The following is a 24,459-nucleotide window of genomic DNA, read 5'->3' as shown; positions in this document are numbered from 1 at the left end:
AGGCTTGGTCCCACTGTCTGGCTACCCTTATATATATACGTCACCACTTTACATAGTCTCACCTCTCGCTATGTGGATCGTAGGTGCAGAAGGCAGAGAGTGAGACACTGATGCAGACAAAATATGTTTGTGAGTTGAAAAATACAGGCAGCAGTGGGATTCCAACCCACGCCTCCAAAGAGACTGGAGCCTTAATCCAGCGCCTTAGACCGCTCCGCCACACTACCCTGTGCAAACCTGTTTCTGTAAGCTTTCTGAAGTGAGATGTTCTGTTGTTTAGGGGAGTTGGAGAATAAGGGTGTATAGCCTGTGAAGTGATCCTAGGAAAGTCAACGCCAACAGCAGCAGGCACGTGATACATTCAGTAGGTCAGGATTGGCCCCGGGCCATGGGAGGTGTCAGGGAGCGCCAGTCCTGAGAGTCCGTAGGAAGACAACCCTTACATTGGCGTCCCGCACGCGCTGCTTCTCTTTCTTTAAGGATAAGGAATCAAACTATCTACGTCCCTCAACTTACCAACCCTCCGCCTCAGGAAAGATTTTGTGATTCATGAGCAGAACCCAGCTGGCGCTGTTTACAGTAATGCCTAAGCACAGTACTCAACTGAGCGGTGTTTCCAAACTGAGCCGTTGTACTGCCGAAAATACCATGGGATATGTCATTTAACTTTCACATAAAATAGGGTTAACCCAGCCCTACCACATACTAAAAACTAAAGACGGAACAATAAACCGACGAGGATGGGATTCGAAACCACGCGTGCAGAGCACAATGGATTAGCAGTCCATCGCCTTAACCACTTGGCCACCTCGTCTTCAAAACACCATGTTTCAGGAGTACAAAATATGGTAGCCAAAATGTGTTCTATTAGGTGATAGTTGTCTAAACATAATAAAGAGCACATATTTACAGATTGTTATGGTAACTTGTTGTCTTCAGCTTTGCTTTATACGACCTTGTTGTCCATCCCTACTTCAGCTTGAATTTATATGTTAAATGTAATGTAATCATGAAAATTACACTTTCCAAACGTGTTCTATCCATATGTGATGTACTATCACACTACCCTCAAATGAGCTAAGATTGCTTTAATTCAGTTGTACGTGGATTTAAAGTGCAATATCATACAAATATTGTACAGGTATGGCGCTTTCAAATCTCTAGGTGTCAGTTATTGGTGGTGTGCTTACATGTCAGTATTAGGCAGCAAATAGTACACAATTAAGGAAAACTGCCTTCCCATTTAATGTGCATTGTTCTGCAAAAAGTTTTAAGTAGGAGAAAGTAAAACTTAGTTTATAAAACCACCTAAACTGGGAGTATTGCAGCTACAGCTATGACACTTCAGTTTAAAAACGTACGTGCATCAACAAGAAATATTTTTGCGCTAAATAAATTGCTGTCCGACTACTCACGTAATGCATAAAACTGAGGCAGTCGTAATTACAATACATTGAAGTAATATTTTGGTAGTTTTTGTTGACGATGACTCCGCAGCAAGCGATCAGATTACTTTTTATTAGTGAAGGCGCGTTAGAGCCTTGATAAGTAAACTTACAAGGAGACACACCTAGGTCGATGAACCTTTTAGACCAGGTTCGGGGACTTCCCAGTACGAGATGTCTTTTGGCATCGCAAATCAATAGATCAATATCTCAACAACAATCGCAATAACGAATCAGCATGCTAATCAATAACCTTTAATGAGAGTCAATAAAGTGAACACACCATGATCTTTCAGTCATGAATAACCACACCAATTTACTTAAGTGTTAGGATATTTATTTCCCTACTGGTTACAATCTAAAGTCATTTCTGTTAATCTCATCAGCAATTCATCTCATTAGTAACTCTTCAGATTTGCAATTAGAAACGCAATTAATCAATGCATAGAGAATATTCACACAGTATTAACACATAATTATTAAGAAGCAACTTAGCAAAGTCTCAGTAGTGCATGGTTCAACAAAGCAAGAACTCAGTAATTTGTCTATTTGCGTCAGATTTTAGTGAACACCTTAAATAACCTCGTATTAGCATCAGCATGTTGGGCTTCATGCAAAACTATTTAGCAAACACAAATTTGGAAAACATCTAAATATGGCCTCTATCAAACAGCAGTTGGTACCTAGAAAGAAAAGGCAAACAGACAATTACAATTTTCATCAGATAGTTACCCATCCAACGGATCAGCAAACAGCGTCAGTCTTCGTTCTCGGGACATCAGTCGTTTGCATCATCAGCAAAGAAAGGACAGGGCAAAGTATCAGTATGGCATAGCTAAGGAACAAGAACTTCCCTCATATAGAGGAGAAGTAAGTATCAGGTAAGGAATAAGTAAAGGGTGGTTTAGAGTAACAGGGCGAACAAACGGCAAAGTCTCAAACGAAATGGCCTAAATGGCTAAGTAGAATGGCAAAGAATGGCTTGGACTGGAATGTCCAATAAATGCGTGATTTCTCCTCGGGTCATGTGGTTAAATCAAAACTGTCTAATTTACTCCTAATTCCTCAATGGATAATCATTGGTGCATCGCCATCTCTGTCCAATAATCTTCACCAGAGTTTTACACAAACCACAGTTCTCATGTCGTTGATTGGCCCATGTTATTGACGTTTTCATCGGTTGGAATGTCAGGTAAGAAAAGTTACATTTTACGCTACAGTCAGTAGTTCCATTGTTTTCTCCTACTCCAGGCAGCCTTGCACCTGTTACAAATGACCCTGTTGCATTCAGCAAGAATGTCTCCTTGAGCAAGTAGGGTCCCATGAGAAAGAATTTACTACAGCTACACACATCTCTAGCTTCTGGGAAAGTACAGTTTCATGTCCTTCAGGAAAATAGCACATTGCACGTTAGAAAAAGACAGTTCAATATGAGACCAGGCAGCTAGGCACAGACCTTCGCTAAACTAAGGCCTACTGCTTAATGAACAAACTGCTAATACATAACTCCAATTTTGATATGTTAATACAAATTAAAAACATTAGTACATAATTAATTCAGCATTAATAACTTTCATTAGTCTTCGTATACATTGGTAGCCACTCCCCGTGGGCACATTTCAAACGTGTGCATTATTTCTACGTTAACACATTTTTTATGCAGCTTCAGTACACAATATATTGTAAGCTTTTCATGTTAATATTAATTTTAAAAGACACACTCCAGCAACCCCTCCTCTGATGACTCTTGTCATCACACAAATCTTCCCTACTAATTTTACATACTAAAATTCCCTCATATCAATCTCTTCCCTTCTTGGTTTCCCCTTTGATCTTGCCCTGAATAATTTTTCCCTTTGTTTTTCTTCCCTCCTCCTATTATTTTTCGCCATCTTTAATTTTATTCTTTTACTAATTTTACATGCCACCCATGATCCAAATAAGCAATCTATAACAATCAATATCCCCTGTATTATTTTAGACAATATCCCATGCCAAATGTTACTAATCCAATTTCCCACTGAAGCAAATCCTTTCCCAACCTTTTTCCAAACACCTGGTTCTTTCAAATCCTTCAAGTCCGTACTATCCCTAGTCAAGTTAGTAAGCATACTTCTAATCTCATTACTATTATCTGGTATGTAAGCGCAACAATAACACCCATTGAGCAATCTACAAACTCTGCCATTTTTCACTAAAAGAATGTCTAAAGCAAGCCTGTTTTGAAGAGTATTAGCCCCCTCCGCAGCAAGTTCAGTATCCATCAGGATTATAGCCCCTGAAAAGTTTGTCAGCATGTTATCCTCAATAGTAGACAACTTTTGAATCTTTATGGAGTTCATAATAACTCCCACTGAAGAAATTATCGTCCCAAATATGTCTCCTACTACACCAGCAGCAGTCTCTTTCTTATGTCTAGTACGATGAAATTCAGACAATTTTGGTAACCTTTTCAAATCGTGAAGTTGATATATCTTTGGGAAAACTATCCCCAAATAACATGTCCCATACTATCCCTTTGGAAGACGGTAATAAGCATTAAGTCCACATATATAATAAATCTCGGGGATTGCTGGATCCTGTCCATTTAACATGAATGTCCATTTACTCTGAAACAAAAACACACGCTTACATTCACTCATTCCCACAAACACATTGTCATAGTATGATTTGGTCTTGGATATGCAAAGCTTTCCTACATGTAGTGCGTCTAAAGCTAACTTCCCTTGTTCTCTAATTGCACTATAACCGTCACTACTAGCAAAGGCCCGTTGCTGTAATCCTTTCTCTAGTTTACCCTTCAATGCCCTTCTTCTCTCTTCCGTGTGATCTAAAAAGCTTTTCTCTACAGGTGTAAGCAAACAAGTCAAATTATTGTGGTGTGCATAAGATGTACTAATTGTTAATGTCGCCTGAAAGAATCCTTTAACTAACTTTATGCTATAGTACTTAGCTACCCCACTCACATCCTCTATGATAAGCACATTAGAAAACACAAGATCATGATTTGAGTAAAAATATTGAATCTCTTCCTGGTTATAGAATCTTGTTAGTAACAGACTACAACGTATCCCATATGTTAATGACAGTCTATGATAGGTAACCCCCTCTTGTACCGAAACAGGAATCTGTGTACACACAAAACAATCTTTTGCATCCATTGTGTCAACATACTCACTCAGCAAGCGATAGAAAACATCAGTGGATAGTTCCCCTTTCGAGTTAGTTCCCTCATGCAAGTATCTTGTATCCAGCTCAAACCTCTCCCAGGCTGTTAGTGCAGTGGTAGTCTCAGGAATTGTAGCATTGTTAGTCCCACTTTTATCCATTAGTGTCATACTCACAACCACGACCCTAATGAATATTTATTACATGAACCTTTTTTGCAAAAGTATTTGGTTCAAGTAAACTTATAGTGTTGGGATTCAAGCCCACGGCTCCAGAGAGACTGGAGCCTAAATCTAGCCAGTTTAGCCTGCTCAGCCACGCTACCTCACATCTACAAGCTCACAACTATAGTAACTTGGCCAAACACTGTGGACACCCGCTGTGGTGACCTGGCTATGCAGGGTAACGCAGCATTCACCGACAGTTGAGCGAGTTACAGGTGAAAAGCAAAGTATAATAACTGTCTGCATATAATATATGTCTTTCCTTATTTATTCTTCTTCCCCATTGTATGTTTGCTCTCTGCTTTAGAAACGCGAGCTGTCATCACTGCAAGGAAACGTATCACACAGCGTTCTACTGTTTACACTCACTGAACTTTCAGCATCACAGTGACCCCTCTCGTCGCCTCTATAGTTAGACTTCAAGACAGCTGGTTTGTTTACCGATACAATTCTTGTCACCTTAGGTTGTGGTTTTTTAAAATAAGAAGGCTCGGTCCCACTGTCTGGCTACCCTTATATATATACGTCACCACTTTACATAGTCTCACCTCTCGCTATGTGGATCGTAGGTGCAGAAGGCAGAGAGTGAGACACTGATGCAGACAAAATACGTTTGTGAGTTGAAAAATACTGGCAGCGGTGGGATTCGAACCCACGCCTCCAAAGAGACTGGAGCCTTAATCCAGTGCCTTAGACCGCTCGGCCACACTACCCTGTGCAAAACTGCTTCTGTAAGCTTTCTGAAGTGAGATGTTCTGTTGTATAGGGGAGTTGGAGAATAAGGGTGTATAGCCTGTGAAGTGATCGTAGGAAAGTCAACGCCAACAGCAGCAGGCACGTGATACATTCAGTAGGTCAGGATTGGCCCCGGGCCATGGGAGGTGTCAGGGGGCGCCAGTCCTGAGAGTCCGTAGGAAGACAACCCTTACATTGGCGTCCCGCACGCGCTGCTTCTCTTTCTTTAAGGATAAGGAATCAAACTATCTATGTCCCTCAACTTACCAACCCTCCGCCTCAGGAAAGATTTTTTGATTCATGAGCAGAACCCAGCTGGCGCTGTTTACAGTAATGCCTAAGCACAGTACTCAACTGAGCGGTGTTTCCAAACTGAGCCGTTGTACTGCCGAAAATACCATGGGATATGTCATTTAACTTTCACATAAAATAGGGTTAACCCAGCCCTACCACATACTAAAAATTAAAGACGGAACAATAAACCAACGAGGATGGGATTCGAACCCACGCGTGCAGAGCACAATGGATTAGCAGTCCATCGCCTTAACCACTCGGCCACCTCGTCTTCAAAGCACCATGTTTCAGGAGTACAAAATATGGTAGCCAAAATGTGTTCTATTAGGTGATAGTTGTCTAAACATAATAAAGAGCACATATTTACAGATTGTTATGGTAACTTGTTGTCTTCAGCTTTGCTCTATACGACCTTGTTGTCCATCCCTACTTCAGCTTGAATTTATATGTTAAATGTAATGTAATCATGAAAATTACACTTTCCAAATGTGTTCTATCCATATGTGATGTACTATCACACTACCCTCAAATGAGCTAAGATTGCTTTAATTCAGTTGTACGTGGATTTAAAGTGCAATATCATACAAATATTGTACTGGTATGGCGCTTTCGAGTCTCTAGGTGTCAGTTATTGGTGGTGTGCTTACATGTCAACATTAGGCAGCAAATAGTACACAATTAAGGAAAACTGCCTTCCCATTTAATGTGCATTGTTCTGCAAAACGTTTTAAGTAGGAGAAAGTAAAACTTAGTTTATAAAACCACCTAAACTGGGAGTATTGCCGCTACAGCTATGACACTTCAGTTTAAAAACGTACGTGCATCAACAAGAAATATTTTTGCGCTAAATAAATTGCTGTCCGACTACTCACGTAATGCATAAAACTGAGGCAGTCGTAATTACAATACATTGAAGTAATATTTTGGTAGTTTTTGTTGACGATGACTCCGCAGCAAGCGATCAGATTACTTTTTATTAGTGAAGGCGCGTCAGAGCCTTGATAAGTAAACTTACAAGGAGACACGCCTAGGTCGATGAACCTTTTAGACCAGGTTCGGGGACTTCCCAGTACGAGATGTCTTTTGGCATCGCAAATCAATAGATCAATATCTCAACAACAATCGCAATAACTAATCAGCATGCTAATCAATAACCTTTAATGAGAGTCAATAAAGTGAACACACCATGATCTTTCAGTCATGAATAACCACACCAATTTAGTTAAGCGTTAGGATATTTATTTACCTACTGGTTACAATCTAAAGTCATTTCTGTTAATCTCATCAGCAATTCATCTCATTAGTAACTCTTCAGATTTGCAATTAGAAACGCAATTAATCAATGCATAGAGAATATTCACACAGTATTAACATATAATTATTAAGAAGCAACTTAGCAAAGTCTCAGTAGTGTATGGTTCAACAAAGCAAGAACTCAGTCATTTGTCTATTTGCGTCAGATTTTAGTGAACACCTTAAATAACCTCGTATTAGCATCAGCATGTTGGGCTTCATGCAAAACTATTTAGCAAACACAAATTTGGAAAACATCTAACTATAGCCTCTATCAAACAGCAGTTGGTACCTAGAAAGAAAAGGCAAACAGACAATTACAATTTTCATCAGATAGTTACCCATCCAACGGATCAGCAAACAGCGTCAGTCTTCGTTCTCGGGACATCAGTCGTTTGCATCATCAGCAAAGAAAGGACAGGGCAAAGTATCAGTATGGCATAGCTAAGGAACAAGAACTTCCCTCATATAGAGGAGAAGTAAGTATCAGGTAAGGAATAAGTAAAGGGTGGTTTAGAGTAACAGGGCGAACAAACGGCAAAGTCTCAAACGAAATGGCCTAAATGGCTCAGTAGAATGGCAAAGAATGGCTTGGAGTGGAATGTCCAATAAATGCCTGATTTCTCCTCGGGTCATGTGGTTAAATCAAAACTGTCTAATTTACTCCTAATTCCTCAATGGATAATCATTGGTGCATCGCCATCTCTGTCCAATAATCTTCACCAGAGTTTTACACAAACCACAGTTCTCATGTCGTTGATTGGCCCATGTTATTGACGTTTTCATCGGTTGGAATGTCAGGTAAGAAAAGTTACATTTTACGCTACAGTCAGTAGTTCCATTGTTTTCTCCTACTCCAGGCAGCCTTGCACCTGTTACAAATTACCCTGTTGCATTCAGCAAGAATGTCTCCTTGAGCAAGTAGGGTCCCATGAGAAAGAATTTACTACAGCTACACACATCTCTAGCTTCTGGGAAAGTACAGTTTCATGTCTTTCAGGAAAATAGCACATTGCACGTTAGAAAAAGACAGTTAAATATGAGACCAGGCAGCTAGGCACAGACCTTCGCTAAACTAAGGCCTACTGCTTAATGAACAAACTCCTAATACATAACTCCAATTTTGATATGTTAATACAAATTAAAAACATTAGTACATTAATTCAGCATTAATAACTTTCATTAGTCTTCGTATACATTGGTAGCCACTCCCCGTGGGCACATTTCAAACGTGTGCATTATTTCTACGTTAACACATTTTTTATGCAGCTTCATTACACAATATATTGTAAGCTTTTCATGTTAATATTAATTTTAAAAGACACACTCCAGCAATCCCTCCTCTGATGACTCTTGTCATCACACAAATCTTCCCTACTAATTTTACATACTAAAATTCCCTCATATCAATCTCTTCCCTTCTTGGTTTCCCCTTTGATCTTGCCCTGAATAATTTTTCCCTTTGTTTTTCTTCCCTCCTCCTATTATTTTTCGCCATCTTCAATTTTATTCTTTTACTAATTTTACATGCCAGCCATGATCCAAATAAGCAATCTATAACAATCAATATCCCCTGTATTATTTTAGACAATATCCCATGCCAAATGTTACTAATCCAATTTCCCACTTAAGCAAATCCTTTCCCAACCTTTTTCCAAACACCTGGTTCTTTCAAATCCTTCAAGTCCGTACTATCCCTAGTCAAGTTAGTAAGCATACTTCTAATCTCATTACTATTATCTGGTATGTAAGCGCAACAATTACACCCATTGAGCAATCTACAAACTCTGCCATTTTTCACTAAAAGAATGTCTAAAGCAAGCCTGTTTTGAAGAGTATTAGCCCCCTCCGCAGCAAGTTCAGTATCCATCAGGAGTATAGCCCCTGAAAAGTTTGTCAGCATGTTATCCTCAATAGTAGACAACTTTTGAATCTTTATGGAGTTCATAATAACTCCCACTGAAGAAATTATCGTCCCAAATATGTCTCCTACTACACCAGCAGCAGTCTCTTTCTTATGTCTAGTACGATGTAATTCAGACAATTTTGGTAACCTTTTCAAATCGTCAAGTTGATATATCTTTGGGAAAACTATCCCCAAATAACATGTCCCATACTATCCCTTTGGAAGACGGTAATAAGCATTAAGTCCACATATATAATAAATCCCGGGGATTGCTGGATCCTGTCCATTTAACATGAACGTCCATTTACTCTGAAACAAAAACACACGCTTACATTCACTCATTCCCACAAACACATTGTCATAGTATGATTTGGTCTTGGATATGCAAAGCTTTCCTACATGTAGTGCGTCTAAAGCTAACTTCCCTTGTTCTCTAATTGCACTATAACCGTCACTACTAGCAAAGGCCCGTTGCTGTAATCCTTTCTCTAGTTTACCCTTCAATGCCCTTCTTCTCTCTTCCGTGTGATCTAAAAAGCTTTTCTCTACAGGTGTAAGCAAACATGTCAAATTATTGTGGTGTGCATAAGATGTACTAATTGTTAATGTCGCCTGAAAGAATCCTTTAACTAACTTTATGCTATAGTACTTAGCTAACCCACTCACATCCTCTATGATAGGCACATTAGAAAACACAAGATCATGATTTGAGTAAAAATATTGAATCTCTTCCTGGTTATAGAATCTTGTTAGTAACAGACTACAACGTATCCCATATGTTAATGACAGTCTATGATAGGTAACCCCCACTTGTACCGAAACAGGAATCTGTGTACACACAAAACAATCTTTTGCATCCATTGTGTCAACATTCTCACTCAGCAAGCGATAGAAAACATCAGTGGATAGTTCCCCTTTCGAGTTAGTTCCCTCATGCAAGTATCTTGTATCCAGCTCAAACCTCTCCCAGGCTGTTAGTGCAGTGGTAGTCTCAAGAATTGTAGCATTGTTAGTCCCACTTTTATCCATTAGTGTCATACTCACAACCACGACCCTAATGAATATTTATTACATGAACCTTTTTTGCAAAAGTATTTGGTTCAAGTAAACTTATAGTGTTGGGATTCAAGCCCTCGGCTCCAGAGAGACTGGAGCCTAAATCTAGCCAGTTTAGCCTGCTCAGCCACGCTACCTCACATCTACAAGCTCACAACTATAGTAACTTGGCCAAACACTGTGGACACCCGCTGTGGTGACCTGGCTATGCAGGGTAACGCAGCATTCACCGACAGTTGAGCGAGTTACAGGTGAAAAGCAAAGTATAATAACTGTCTGCATATAATATATGTCTTTCCTTATTTATTCTTCTTCCCCATTGTATGTTTGCTCTCTGCTTTAGAAACGCGAGCTGTCATCACTGCAAGGAAACGTATCACACAGCGTTCTACTGTTTACACTCACTGAACTTTCAGCATCACAGTGACCCCTCTCGTCGCCTCTATAGTTAGACTTCAAGACAGCTGGTTTGTTTACCGATACAATTCTTGTCACCTTAGGTTGTGGTTTTTTAAAATAAGAAGGCTCGGTCCCACTGTCTGGCTACCCTTATATATATACGTCACCACTTTACATAGTCTCACCTCTCGCTATGTGGATCGTAGGTGCAGAAGGCAGAGAGTGAGACACTGATGCAGACAAAATACGTTTGTGAGTTGAAAAATACTGGCAGCGGTGGGATTCGAACCCACGCCTCCAAAGAGACTGGAGCCTTAATCCAGCACCTTAGACTGCTCGGCCACAATACCCTGTGCAAACCTGTTTCTGTAAGCTTTCTGAAGTGAGATGTTCTGTTGTATAGGGGAGTTGGAGAATAAGGGTGTATAGCCTGTGAAGTGATCCTAGGAAAGTCAACGCCAACAGCAGCAGGCACGTGATACATTCAGTAGGTCAGGATTGGCCCCGGGCCATGGGAGGTGTCAGGGAGCGCCAGTCCTGAGAGTCCGTAGGAAGGCAACCCTTACATTGGCGTCCCGCACGCGCTGCTTCTCTTTCTTTAAGGATAAGGAATCAAACTATCTACGTCCCTCAACTTACCAACCCTCCGCCTCAGGAAAGATTTTTTGATTCATGAGCAGAACCCAGCTGGCGCTGTTTACAGTAATGCCTAAGCACAGTACTCAACTGAGCGGTGTTTCCAAACTGAGCCGTTGTACTGCCGAAAATACCATGGGATATGTCATTTAACTTTCACATAAAATAGGGTTAACCCAGCCCTACCACATACTAAAAACTAAAGACGGAACAATAAACCGACGAGGATGGGATTCGAACCCACGCGTGCAGAGCACAATGGATTAGCAGTCCATCGCCTTAACCACTCGGCCACCTCGTCTTCAAAACACCATGTTTCAGGAGTACAAAATATGGTAGCCAAAATGTGTTCTATTAGGTGATAGTTGTCTAAACATAATAAAGAGCACATATTTACAGATTGTTATGGTAACTTGTTGTCTTCAGCTTTGCTTTATACGACCTTGTTGTCCATCCCTACTTCAGCTTGAATTTATATGTTAAATGTAATGTAATCATGAAAATTACACTTTCCAAACGTGTTCTATCCATATGTGATGTACTATCACACTACCCTCAAATGAGCTAAGATTGCTTTAATTCAGTTGTACGTGGATTTAAAGTGCAATATCATACAAATATTGTACTGGTATGGCGCTTTCAAATCTCTAGGTGTCAGTTATTGGTGGTGTGCTTACATGTCAACATTAGGTAGCAAATAGTACACAATTAAGGAAAACTGCCTTCCCATTTAATGTGCATTGTTCTGCAAAAAGTTTTAAGTAGGAGAAAGTAAAACTTAGTTTATAAAACCACCTAAACTGGGAGTATTGCCGCTACAGCTATGACACTTCAGTTTAAAAACGTACGTGCATCAACAAGAAATATTTTTGCGCTAAATAAATTGCTGACCGACTACTCACGTAATGCATAAAACTGAGGCAGTCGTAATTACAATACATTGAAGTAATATTTTGGTAGTTTTTGTTGACGATGACTCCGCAGCAAGCGATCAGATTACTTTTTATTAGTGAAGGCGCGTTAGAGCCTTGATAAGTAAACTTACAAGGAGACACACCTAGGTCGATTAACCTTTTAGACCAGGTTCGGGGACTTCCCAGTACGAGATGTCTTTTGGCATCACAAATCAATAGATCAATATCTCAACAACAATCGCAATAACGAATCAGCATGCTAATCAATAACCTTTAATGAGAGTCAATAAAGTGAACACACCATGATCTTTCAGTCATGAATAACCACACCAATTTACTTAAGTGTTAGGATATTTATTTCCCTACTGGTTACAATCTAAAGTCATTTCTGTTAATCTCATCAGCAATTCATCTCATTAGTAACTCTTCAGATTTGCAATTAGAAACGCAATTAATCAATGCATAGAGAATATTCACACAGTATTAACACATAATTATTAAGAAGCAACATAGCAAAGTCTCAGTAGTGCATGGTTCAACAAAGCAAGAACTCAGTCATTTGTCTATTTGCGTCAGATTTTAGTGAACACCTTAAATAACCTCGTATTAGCATCAGCATGTTGGGCTTCATGCAAAACTATTTAGCAAACACAAATTTGGAAAACATCTAAATATGGCCTCTATCAAACAGCAGTTGGTACCTAGAAAGAAAAGGCAAACAGACAATTACAATTTTCATCAGATAGTTACCCATCCAACGGATCAGCAAACAGCGTCAGTCTTCGTTCTCGGGACATCAGTCGTTTGCATCATCAGCAAAGAAAGGACAGGGCAAAGTATCAGTATGGCATAGCTAAGGAACAAGAACTTCCCTCATATAGAGGAGAAGTAAGTATCAGGTAAGGAATAAGTAAAGGGTGGTTTAGAGTAACAGGGCGAACAAACGGCAAAGTCTCAAACGAAATGGCCTAAATGGCTAAGTAGAATGGCAAAGAATGGCTTGGAGTGGAATGTCCAATAAATGCGTGATTTCTCCTCGGGTCATGTGGTTAAATCAAAACTGTCTAATTTACTCCTAATTCCTCAATGGATAATCATTGGTGCATCGCCATCTCTGTCCAATAATCTTCACCAGAGTTTTACACAAACCACAGTTCTCATGTCGTTGATTGGCCCATGTTATTGACGTTTTCATCGGTTGGAATGTCAGGTAAGAAAAGTTACATTTTACGCTACAGTCAGTAGTTCCATTGTTTTCTCCTACTCCAGGCAGCCTTGCACCTGTTACAAATTACCCTGTTGCATTCAGCAAGAATGTCTCCTTGAGCAAGTAGGGTCCCATGAGAAAGAATTTACTACAGCTACACACATCTCTAGCTTCTGGGAAAGTACAGTTTCATGTCCTTCAGGAAAATAGCACATTTCATCTTAGAAAAAGACAGTTAAATATGAGACCAGGCAGCTAGGCACAGACCTTCGCTAAACTAAGACCTACTGCTTAATGAACAAACTCCTAATACACAACTCCAATTTTGATATGTTAATACAAATTAAAAACATTAGTACATAATTAATTCAGCATTAATAACTTTTATTAGTCTTCGTATACATTGGTAGCCACTCCCCGTGGGCACATTTCAAACGTGTGCATTATTTCTACGTTAACACATTTTTTATGCAGCTTCATTACACAATATATTGTAAGCTGTTTATGTTAATATTAATTTTAAAAGACACACTCCAGCAATCCCTCCACTGATGACTCTTGTCATCACACAAATCTTCCCTACTAATTTTACATACTAAAATTCCCTCATATCAATCTCTTCCCTTCTTGGTTTCCCCTTTGATCTTGCCCTGAATAATTTTTCCCTTTGTTTTTCTTCCCTCCTCCTATTATTTTTCGCCATCTTCAATTTTATTCTTTTACTAATTTTACATGCCACCCATGATCCAAATAAGCAATCTATAACAATCAATATCCCCTGTATTATTTTAGACAATATCCCATGCCAAATGTTACTAATCCAATTTCCCACTTAAGCAAATCCTTTCCCAACCTTTTTCCAAACACCTGGTTCTTTCAAATCCTTCAAGTCCGTACTATCCCTAGTCAAGTTAGTAAGCATACTTCTAATCTCATTACTATTATCTGGTATGTAAGCGCAACAATTACACCCATTGAGCAATCTACAAACTCTGCCATTTTTCACTAAAAGAATGTCTAAAGCAAGCCTGTTTTGAAGAGTATTAGCCCCCTCCGCAGCAAGTTCAGTATCCATCAGGAGTATAGCCCCTGAAAAGTTTGTCAGCATGTTATCCTCAATAGTAGACAACTTTTGAATCTTTATGGAGTTCATAATAACTCCCACTGAAGAAATTATCGTCCCAAATATGTCTCCTACTACACCAGCAGCAGTCTCTTTCTTATGTCTAGTACGATGTAATTCAGACAATTTTGGTAACCTTTTCAAATCGTGAAGTTGATATATCTTTGGGAAAACTATCCCCAAATAACATGTCCCATACTATCCCTTTGGAAGACGGTAATAAGCATTAAGTCCACATATATAATAAATCCCGGGGATTGCTGGATCCTGTCCATTTAACATGAACGTCCATTTACTCTGAAACAAAAACACACGCTTACATTCACTCATTCCCACAAACACATTGTCATAGTATGATTTGGTCTTGGATATGCAAAGCTTTCCTACATGTAGTGCGTCTAAAGCTAACTTCCCTTGTTCTCTAATTGCACTATAACCGTCACTACTAGCAAAGGCCCGTTGCTGTAATCCTTTCTCTAGTTTACCCTTCAATGCCCTTCTTCTCTCTTCCGTGTGATCTAAAAAGCTTTTCTCTACAGGTGTAAGCAAACATGTCAAATTATTGTGGTGTGCATAAGATGTACTAATTGTTAATGTCGCCTGAAAGAATCCTTTAACTAACTTTATGCTATAGTACTTAGCTACCCCACTCACATCCTCTATGATAAGCACATTAGAAAACACAAGATCATGATTTGAGTAAAAATATTGAATCTCTTCCTGGTTATACAATCTTGTTAGTAACAGACTACAACGTATCCCATATGTTAATGACAGTCTATGATAGGTAACCCCCTCTTGTACTGAAACAGGAATCTGTGTACACACAAAACAATCTTTTGCATCCATTGTGTCAACATACTCACTCAGCAAGCGATAGAAAACATCAGTGGATAGTTCCCCTTTCGAGTTAGTTCCCTCATGCAAGTATCTTGTATCCAGCTCAAACCTCTCCCAGGCTGTTAGTGCAGTGGTAGTCTCAGGAATTGTAGCATTGTTAGTCCCACTTTTATCCATTAGTGTCATACTCACAACCACGACCCTAATGAATATTTATTACATGAACCTTTTTTGCAAAAGTATTTGGTTCAAGTAAACTTATAGCGTTGGGATTCAAGCCCACAGCTCCAGAGAGCCTGGAGCCTAAATCTAGCCAGTTTAGCCTGCTCAGCCACGCTACCTCACATCTACAAGCTCACAACTATAGTAACTTGGCCAAACACTGTGGACACCCGCTGTGGTGACCTGGCTATGCAGGGTAACGCAGCATTCACCGACAGTTGAGCGAGTTACAGGTGAAAAGCAAAGTATAATAACTGTCTGCATATAATATATGTCTTTCCTTATTTATTCTTCTTCCCCATTGTATGTTTGCTCTCTGCTTTAGAAACGCGAGCTGTCATCACTGCAAGGAAACGTATCACACAGCGTTCTACTGTTTACACTCACTGAACTTTCAGCATCACAGTGACCCCTCTTGTCGCCTCTATAGTTAGACTTCAAGACAGCTGGTTTGTTTACCGATACAATTCTTGTCACCTTAGGTTGTGGTTTTTTAAAATAAGAAGGCTCGGTCCCACTGTCTGGCTACCCTTATATATATACGTCACCACTTTACATAGTCTCACCTCTCGCTATGTGGATCGTAGGTGCAGAAGGCAGAGAGGGAGACACTGATGCAGACAAAATACGTTTGTGAGTTGAAAAATACTGGCAGCGGTGGGATTCGAACCCACGCCTCCAAAGAGACTGGAGCCTTAATCCAGCGCCTTAGACCGCTCGGCCACACTACACTGTGCAAACCTGTTTCTGTAAGCTTTCTGAAGTGAGATGTTCTGTTGTATAGGGGAGTTGGAGAATAAGGGTGTATAGCCTGTGAAGTGATCCTAGGAAAGTCAACGCCAACAGCAGCAGGTACGTGATACATTCAGTAGGTCAGGATTGGCCCCGGGCCATGGGAGGTGTCAGGGAGCGCCAGTCCTGAGAGTCCGTAGGAAGACAACCCTTACATTGGCGTCCCGCACGCGCTGCTTCTCTTTCTTTAAGGATAAGGAATCAAACTATCTACGTCCCTCAACTTACCAACCCTCCGCCTCAGGAAAGATTTTGTGATTCATGAGCAGAACCCGGCTGGCGCTGTTTACAGTAATGCCTAAGCACAGTACTCAACTGAGCGGTGTTTCCAAACTGAGCCGTTGTACTGCCGGAAATACCATGGGATATGTAATTTAACTTTCACATAAAATAGGGTTAACCCAGCCCTACCACATACTAAAAACTAAAGATGGAACAATAAACCGAGGAGGATGGGATTCGAACCCACGCGTGCAGAGCACAATGGATTAGCAGTCCATCGCCTTAACCACTCGGCCACCTCGCCTTCAAAACACCATGTTTCAGGAGTACAAAATATGGTAGCCAAAATGTGTTCTATTAGGTGATAGTTGTCTAAACATAATAAAGAGCATATATTTACAGATTGTTATGGTAACTTGTTGTCTTCAGCTTTGCTCTATACGACCTTGTTGTCCATCCCTACTTCAGCTTGAATTTATATGTTAAATGTAATGTAATCATGAAAATTACACTTTCCAAACGTGTTCTATCCATATGTGATGTACTATCACACTACCCTCAAATGAGCTAAGATTGCTTTAATTCAGTTGTACGTTGATTTAAAGTGCAATATCATACAAATATTGTACTGGTATGGCGCTTTCGAGTCTCTAGGTGTCAGTTATTGGTGGTGTGCTTACATGTCAACATTAGGCAGCAAATAGTACACAATTAAGGAAAACTGCCTTCCCATTTAATGTGCATTGTTCTGCAAAAAGTTTTAAGTAGGAGAAAGTAAAACTTAGTTTATAAAACAACCTAAACTGGGAGTATTGCCGCTACAGCTATGACACTTCAGTTTAAAAACGTACGTGCATCAACAAGAAATATTTTTGCGCTAAATAAATTGCTGTCCGACTACTCACGTAATGCATAAAACTGAGGCAGTCGTAATTACAATACATTGAAGTAATATTTTGGTAGTTTTTGTTGACGATGACTCCGCAGCAAGCGATCAGATTACTTTTTATTAGTGAAGGCGCGTCAGAGCCTTGATAAGTAAACTTACAAGGAGACACGCCTAGGTCGATGAACCTTTTAGACCAGGTTCGGGGACTTCCCAGTACGAGATGTCTTTTGGCATCACAAATCAACAGATCAATATCTCAACAACAATCGCAATAACTAATCAGCATGCTAATCAATAACCTTTAATGAGAGTCAATAAAGTGAACATACCATGATCTTTCAGTCATGAATAACCACACCAATTTAGTTAAGTCTTAGGATATTTATTTCCCTACTGGTTACAATCTAAAGTCATTTCTGTTAATCTCATCAGCAATTCATCTCATTAGTAACTCTTCAGATTTGCAATTAGAAACGCAATTAATCAATGCATAGAGAATATTCACTCAGTATTAACACATAATTATTAAGAAGCAACTTAGCAAAGTCTGAGTAGTGCATGGTTCAACAAAGCAAGAACTCAGTCATTTGTCTATTTGCGTCAGATTTTAGTGAACACCTTAAATAACCTCGTATTAGCATCAGCATGTTGGGCTTCATGCAAAACAATTTAGCAAACACAAATTTGGAAAACATCTAACTATGGCCTCTATCAAAGAGCAGTTGGTACCTAGAAAGAAAAGGCAAAGAGACTATTACAATTTTCATCAGATAGTTACCCATCCAACGGATCAGCAAACAGCGTCAGTCTTCGTCCTCGGGACATCAGTCGTTTGCATCATCAGCAAAGAAAGGACAGGGCAAAGTATCAGTATGTCATAGCTAAGGAACAAGAACTTCCCTCATATAGAGGAGAAGTAAGTATCAGGTAAGGAATAAGTAAAGGGTGGTTTAGAGTAACAGGGCGAACAAACGGCAAAGTCTCAAACGAAATGGCCTAAATGGCTCAGTAGAATGGCAAAGAATGGCTTGGAGTGGAATGTCCAATAAATGCCTGATTTCTCCTCGGGTCATGTGGTTAAATCAAAACTGTCTAATTTACTCCTAATTCCTCAATGGATAATCATTGGTGCATCGCCATCTCTGTCCAATAATCTTCACCAGAGTTTTACACAAACCACAGTTCTCATGTCGTTGATTGGCCCATGTTATTGACGTTTTCATCGGTTGGAATGTCAGGTAAGAAAAGTTACATTTTACGCTACAGTCAGTAGTTCCATTGTTTTCTCCTACTCCAGGCAGCCTTGCACCTGTTACAAATTACACTCTTGCATTCAGCAAGAATGTCTCCTTGAGCAAGTAGGGTCCCATGAGAAAGAATTTACTACAGCTACACACATCTCTAGCTTCTGGGAAAGTACAGTTTCATGTCCTTCTGGAAAATAGCACATTGCACGTTAGAAAAAGACAGTTTAATATGAGACCAGGCAGCTAGGCACAGACCTTCGCTAAACTAAGGCCTACTGCTTAATGAACAAACTCCTAATACATAACTCCAATTTTGATATGTTAATACAAATTAAAAACATTAGTACATAATTAATTCAGCATTAATAACTTTCATTAGTCTTCGTATACATTGGTAGCCACTCCCCGTGGGCACATTTCAAACTTGTGCATTTTTTCTACGTTAACACATTTTTTATGCAGCTTCATTACACAATATATGGTAAGCTTTTCATGTTAATATTAATTTTAAAAGACACACTCCAGCAATCCCTCCTCTGATGACTCTTGTCATCACACAAATCTTCCCTACTAATTTTTCATACTAAAATTCCCTCATATCAATCTCTTCCCTTCTTGGTTTCCCCTTTGATCTTGCCCTGAATAATTTTTCCCTTTGTTTTTCTTCCCTCCTCCTATTATTTTTTGCCATCTTCAATTTTATTCTTTTACTAATTTTACATGCCACCCATGATCCAAATAAGCAATCTATAACAATCAATATCCCCTGTATTATTTTAGACAATATCCCATGCCAAATGTTACTAATCCAATTTCCCACTGAAGCAAATCCTTTCCCAACCTTTTTCCAAACACCTGGTTCTTTCAAATCCTTCAAGTCCGTACTATCCCTAGTCAAGTTAGTAAGCATACTTCTGATCTCATTACTATTATCTGGTGTGTAAGCGCAACAATTACACCCATTGAGCAATCTACAAACTCTGCCATTTTTCACTAAAAGAATGTCTAAAGCAAGCCTGTTTTGAAGAGTCATAGCCCCATCCGCAGCAAGTTCAGTATCCATCAGGAGTATAGCCCCTGAAAAGTTTGTCAGCATGTTATCCTCAATAGTAGACAACTTTTGAATCTTTATGGAGTTCATAATAACTCCCACTGAAGAAATTATCGTCCCAAATATGTCTCCTACTACACCAGCAGCAGTCTCTTTCTTATGTCTAGTACGATGTAATTCAGACAATTTTGGTAACCTTTTCAAATCGTCAAGTTGATATATCTTTGGGAAAACTATCCCCAAATAACATGTCCTATACTATCCCTTTGGAAGACGGTAATAAGCATTAAGTCCACATATATAATAAATCCCGGGGATTGCTGGATCCTGTCCATTTAAAATGAACGTCCATTTACTCTGAAACAAAAACACACGCTTACATTCACTCATTCCCACAAACACATTGTCATAGTATGATTTGGTCTTGGATATGCAAAGCTTTCCTACATGTAGTGCGTCTAAAGCTAACTTCCCTTGTTCTCTAATTGCACTATAACCGTCACTACTAGCAAAGGCCCGTTGCTCTAATCCTTTCTCTAGTTTACCCTTCAATGCCCTTCTTCTCTCTTCCGTGTGATCTAAAAAGCTTTTCTCTACAGGTGTAAGCAAACATGTCAAATTATTGTGGTGTTCATAAGATGTACTAATTGTTATTGTCGCCTGAAAGAATACTTTAACTAACTTTATGCTATAGTACTTAGCTACCCCACTCACATCCTCTATGATAGGCACATTAGAAAACACAAGATCATGATTTGAGTAAAAATATTGAATCTCTTCCTGGTTATAGAATCTTGTTAGTAACAGACTACAACGTATCCCATATGTTAATGACAGTCTATGATAGGTAACCCCCTCTTGTACCGAAACAGGAATCTGTGTACACACAAAACAATCTTTTGCATCCATTGTGTCAACATACTTACTCAGCAAGCGATAGAAAACATCAGTGGATAGTTCCCCTTTCGAGTTAGTTCCCTCATGCAAGTATCTTGTATCCAGCTCAAACCTCTCCCAGGCTGTTAGTGCAGTGGTAGTCTCAGGAATTGTAGCATTGTTAGTCTCACTTTTATCCATTAGTGTCATACTCACAACCACGACCCTAATGAATATTTATTAAATGAACCGTTTTTGCAAAAGTATTTGGTTCAAGTAAACTTAAAGTGTTGGGATTCAAGCCCACGGCTCCAGAGAGACTGGAGCCTAAATCTAGCCAGTTTAGCCTGCTCAGCCACGCTACCTCACATCTACAAGATCACAACTATAGTAACTTGGCCAAACACTGTGGACACCCGCTGTGGTGACCTGGCTATGCAGGGTAACGCAGCATTCACCGACAGTTGAGCGAGTTACAGGTGAAAAGCAAAGTATAATAACTGTCTGCATATAATATATATCTTTCCTTATTTATTCTTCTTCCCATTTGTATGTTTGCTCTCTGCTTTAGAAACGCGAGCTGTCATCACTGCAAGGAAACGTATCACACAGCGTTCTACTGTTTACACTCACTGAACTTTCAGCCTCACAGTGACCCCTCCCGTCGCCTCTATAGTTAGACTTCAAGACAGCTGGTTTGTTTACCGATACAATTCTTGTCACCTTAGGTTGTGGTTTTTTAAAATAAGAAGGCTCGGTCCCACTGTCTGGCTACCCTTATATATATACGTCACCACTTTACATAGTCTCACCTCTCGCTATGTGGATCGTAGGTGCAGAAGGCAGAGAGTGAGACACTGATGCAGACAAAATACGTTTGTGAGTTGAAAAATACTGGCAGCGGTGGGATTCGAACCCACACCTCCAAAGAGACTGGAGCCTTAATCCAGCGCCTTAGACCGCTCGGCCACAATACCCGGTGCAAACCTGTTTCTGTAAGCTTTCTGAAGTGAGATGTTCTGTTCTATAGGGGAGTTGGAGAATAAGGGTGTATAGCCTGTGAAGTGATCCTAGGAAAGTCAACACCAACAGCAGCAGGCACGTGATACATTCAGTAGGTCAGGATTGGCCCCGGGCCATGGGAGGTGTCAGGGAGCGCCAGTCCTGAGAGTCCGTAGGAAGACAACCCTTACATTGGCGTTCCGCACGCGCTGCTTCTCTTTCTTTAAGGATAAGGAATAAAACTACTGTATCTACGTCCCTCAACTTACCAACCCTCCGCCTCAGGAAAGATTTTGTGATTCATGAGCAGAACCCGGCTGGCGCTGTTTACAGTAAGGCCTAAGCATAGTACTCAACTGAGCGGTGTTTCCAAACTGAGCTGTTGTACTGCCGGAAATACCATGGGATATGTCATTTAACTTTCACATAAAATAGGGTTAACCCAGCCCTACCACATACTAAAAACGGAACAATAAACCGACGAGGATGGGATTCGAACCCACGCGTGCAGAGCACAATGGATTAGCAGTCCATCGCCTTAACCACTCGGCCACCTCGTCTTCAAAACACCATGTTTCAGGAGTACAAAATATGGTAGCCAAAATGTGTTCTATTAGGTGATAGTTGACTAAACATAATAAAGAGCATATATTTACAGATTGTTATGGTAACTTGTTGTCTTCAGCTTTGCTCTATACAACCTTGTTGTCCATCCCTACTTCAGCTTGAATTTATATGTTAAATGTAATGTAATCATGAAAATTACACTTTCCAAACGTGTTCTATCCATATGTGATGTACTATCACACTACCCTCAAATGAGCTAAGATTGCTTTAATTCAGTTGTACGTGGATTTAAAGTGCAATATCATACAAATATTGTACTGGTATGGCGCTTTCGAGTCTTTAGGTGTCAGTTATTGGTGGTGTGCTTACATGTCAACATTAGGCAGCAAATAGTACACAATTAAGGAAAACTGCCTTCCCATTTAATGTGAATTGTTCTGCAAAAAGTTTTAAGTAGGAGAAAGTAAAACTTAGTTTATAAAACCACCTAAACTGGGAGTATTGCCGCTACAGCTATGACACTTCAGTTTAAAAACGTACGTGCATCAACAAGAAATATTTTTGCGCTAAATAAATTGCTGTCCGATTACTCACGTAATGCATAAAACTGAGGCAGTCGTAATTACAATACATTGAAGTAATATTTTGGTAGTTTTTGTTGACGATGACTCCGCAGCAAGCGATCAGATTACTTTTTATTAGTGAAGGCGTGTCAGAGCCTTGATAAGTAAACTTACAAGGAGACACGCCTAGGTCGATGAACCTTTTAGACCAGGTTCGGGGACTTCCCAGTACGAGATGTCTTTTGGCATCACAAATCAATAGATCAATATCTCTCCAACAATCGCAATAACTAATCAGCATGCTAATCAATAACCTTTAATGAGAGTCAATAAAGTGAACACACCATGATCTTTCAGTCATGAATAACCACACCAATTTAGTTAAGTGTTAGGATATTTATTTCCCTACTGGTTACAATCTAAAGTCATTTCTGTTAATCTCATCAGCAATTCATCTCATTAGTAACTCTTCAGATTTGCAATTAGAAATGCAATTAATCAATGCATAGAGAATATTCACTCAGTATTAACACATAATTATTAAGAAGCAACTTAGCAAAGTCTCAGTAGTGCATGGTTCAACAAAGCAAGAACTCAGTCATTTGTCTATTTGCGTCAGATTTTAGTGAACACCTTAAATAACCTCGTATTAGCATCAGCATGTTGGGCTTCATGCAAAACAATTTAGCAAACACAAATTTGGAAAACATCTAACTATGGCCTCTATCAAAGAGCAGTTGGTACCTAGAAAGAAAAGGCAAAGAGACAATTACAATTTTCATAAGATAGTTACCCATCCAACGGATCAGCAAACAACGTCAGTCTTCGTCCTCGGGACATCAGTCGTTTGCATCATCAGCAAAGAAAGGACAGGGCAAAGTATCAGTATGGCATAGCTAAGGAACAAGAACTTCCCTCATATAGAGGAGAAGTAAGTATCAGGTAAGGAATAAGTAAAGGGTGGTTTAGAGTAACAGGGCGAACAAACGGCAAAGTCTCAAACGAAATGGCCTAAATGGCTCAGTAAAATGGCAAAGAATGGCTTGGAGTGGAATGTCCAATAAATGCCTGATTTCTCCTCGGGTCATGTGGTTAAATCAAAACTGTCTAATTTACTCCTAATTCCTCAATGGATAATCATTGGTGCATCGCCATCTCTGTCCAATAATCTTCACCAGAGTTTTACACAAACCACAGTTCTCATGTCGTTGATTGGCCTATGTTATTGACGTTTTCATCGGTTGGAATGTCAGGTAAGAAAAGTTACATTTTACGCTACAGTCAGTAGTTCCATTGTTTTCTCCTACTCCAGGCAGCCTTGTACCTGTTACAAATTACACTGTTGCATTCAGCAAGAATGTCTCCTTGAGCAAGTAGGGTCCCATGAGAAAGAATTTACTACAGCTACACACATCTCTAGCTTCTGGGAAAGTACAGTTTCATGTCCTTCAGGAAAATAGCACATTGCACGTTAGAAAAAGGCAGTTTAATATGAGACCAGGCAGCTAGGCACAGACCTTCGCTAAACTAAGGCCTACTGCTTAATGAACAAACTCCTAATACATAACTCCAATTTTGATATGTTAATACAAATTAAAAACATTAGTACATAATTAATTCAGCATTAATAACTTTCATTAGTCTTCGTATACATTGGTAGCCACTCCCGTGGGCACATTTTTAAACGTGTGCATTATTTCTACGTTAACACATTTTTTATGCAGCTTCATTACACAATATATTGTAAGCTTTTCATGTTAATATTAATTTTAAAAGACACACTCCAGC

The 24,459-nt window shown here is 39.6% G+C and overlaps 8 non-coding genes across 8 annotated transcripts; all 8 read right to left on the bottom strand.

Moving 5' to 3' along the window:
• Positions 1-732: 732 nt before the first annotated feature.
• On the bottom strand, positions 733-814 carry TRNAS-GCU (transfer RNA serine (anticodon GCU)). Its single transcript has one exon. It is a non-coding gene; the product is annotated as a tRNA-Ser (tRNA).
• A 4,654-nt stretch (positions 815-5,468) lies between these two features.
• TRNAL-AAG (transfer RNA leucine (anticodon AAG)) lies at positions 5,469-5,550 on the bottom strand. The gene has a single exon. It is a non-coding gene; the product is annotated as a tRNA-Leu (tRNA).
• A 505-nt stretch (positions 5,551-6,055) lies between these two features.
• Positions 6,056-6,137, bottom strand: TRNAS-GCU (transfer RNA serine (anticodon GCU)). Its single transcript has one exon. It is a non-coding gene; the product is annotated as a tRNA-Ser (tRNA).
• A 5,238-nt stretch (positions 6,138-11,375) lies between these two features.
• TRNAS-GCU (transfer RNA serine (anticodon GCU)) lies at positions 11,376-11,457 on the bottom strand. The gene has a single exon. It is a non-coding gene; the product is annotated as a tRNA-Ser (tRNA).
• Positions 11,458-16,111: 4,654 nt separating this feature from the next.
• On the bottom strand, positions 16,112-16,193 carry TRNAL-AAG (transfer RNA leucine (anticodon AAG)). Its single transcript has one exon. It is a non-coding gene; the product is annotated as a tRNA-Leu (tRNA).
• A 505-nt stretch (positions 16,194-16,698) lies between these two features.
• Positions 16,699-16,780, bottom strand: TRNAS-GCU (transfer RNA serine (anticodon GCU)). Its single transcript has one exon. It is a non-coding gene; the product is annotated as a tRNA-Ser (tRNA).
• A 4,654-nt stretch (positions 16,781-21,434) lies between these two features.
• Positions 21,435-21,516, bottom strand: TRNAL-AAG (transfer RNA leucine (anticodon AAG)). The gene has a single exon. It is a non-coding gene; the product is annotated as a tRNA-Leu (tRNA).
• Positions 21,517-22,019: 503 nt separating this feature from the next.
• Positions 22,020-22,101, bottom strand: TRNAS-GCU (transfer RNA serine (anticodon GCU)). The gene has a single exon. It is a non-coding gene; the product is annotated as a tRNA-Ser (tRNA).
• Between the last annotated feature and the right edge of the window lie 2,358 nt (positions 22,102-24,459).

Source organism: Pleurodeles waltl, chromosome 12 (assembly GCF_031143425.1).
Source record: "Pleurodeles waltl isolate 20211129_DDA chromosome 12, aPleWal1.hap1.20221129, whole genome shotgun sequence".
Taxonomy (NCBI): domain Eukaryota; kingdom Metazoa; phylum Chordata; class Amphibia; order Caudata; family Salamandridae; genus Pleurodeles; species Pleurodeles waltl.
Note: the sequence above shows the minus strand (reverse complement) of the source record. Positions and strands in the feature narration are given on the sequence as shown.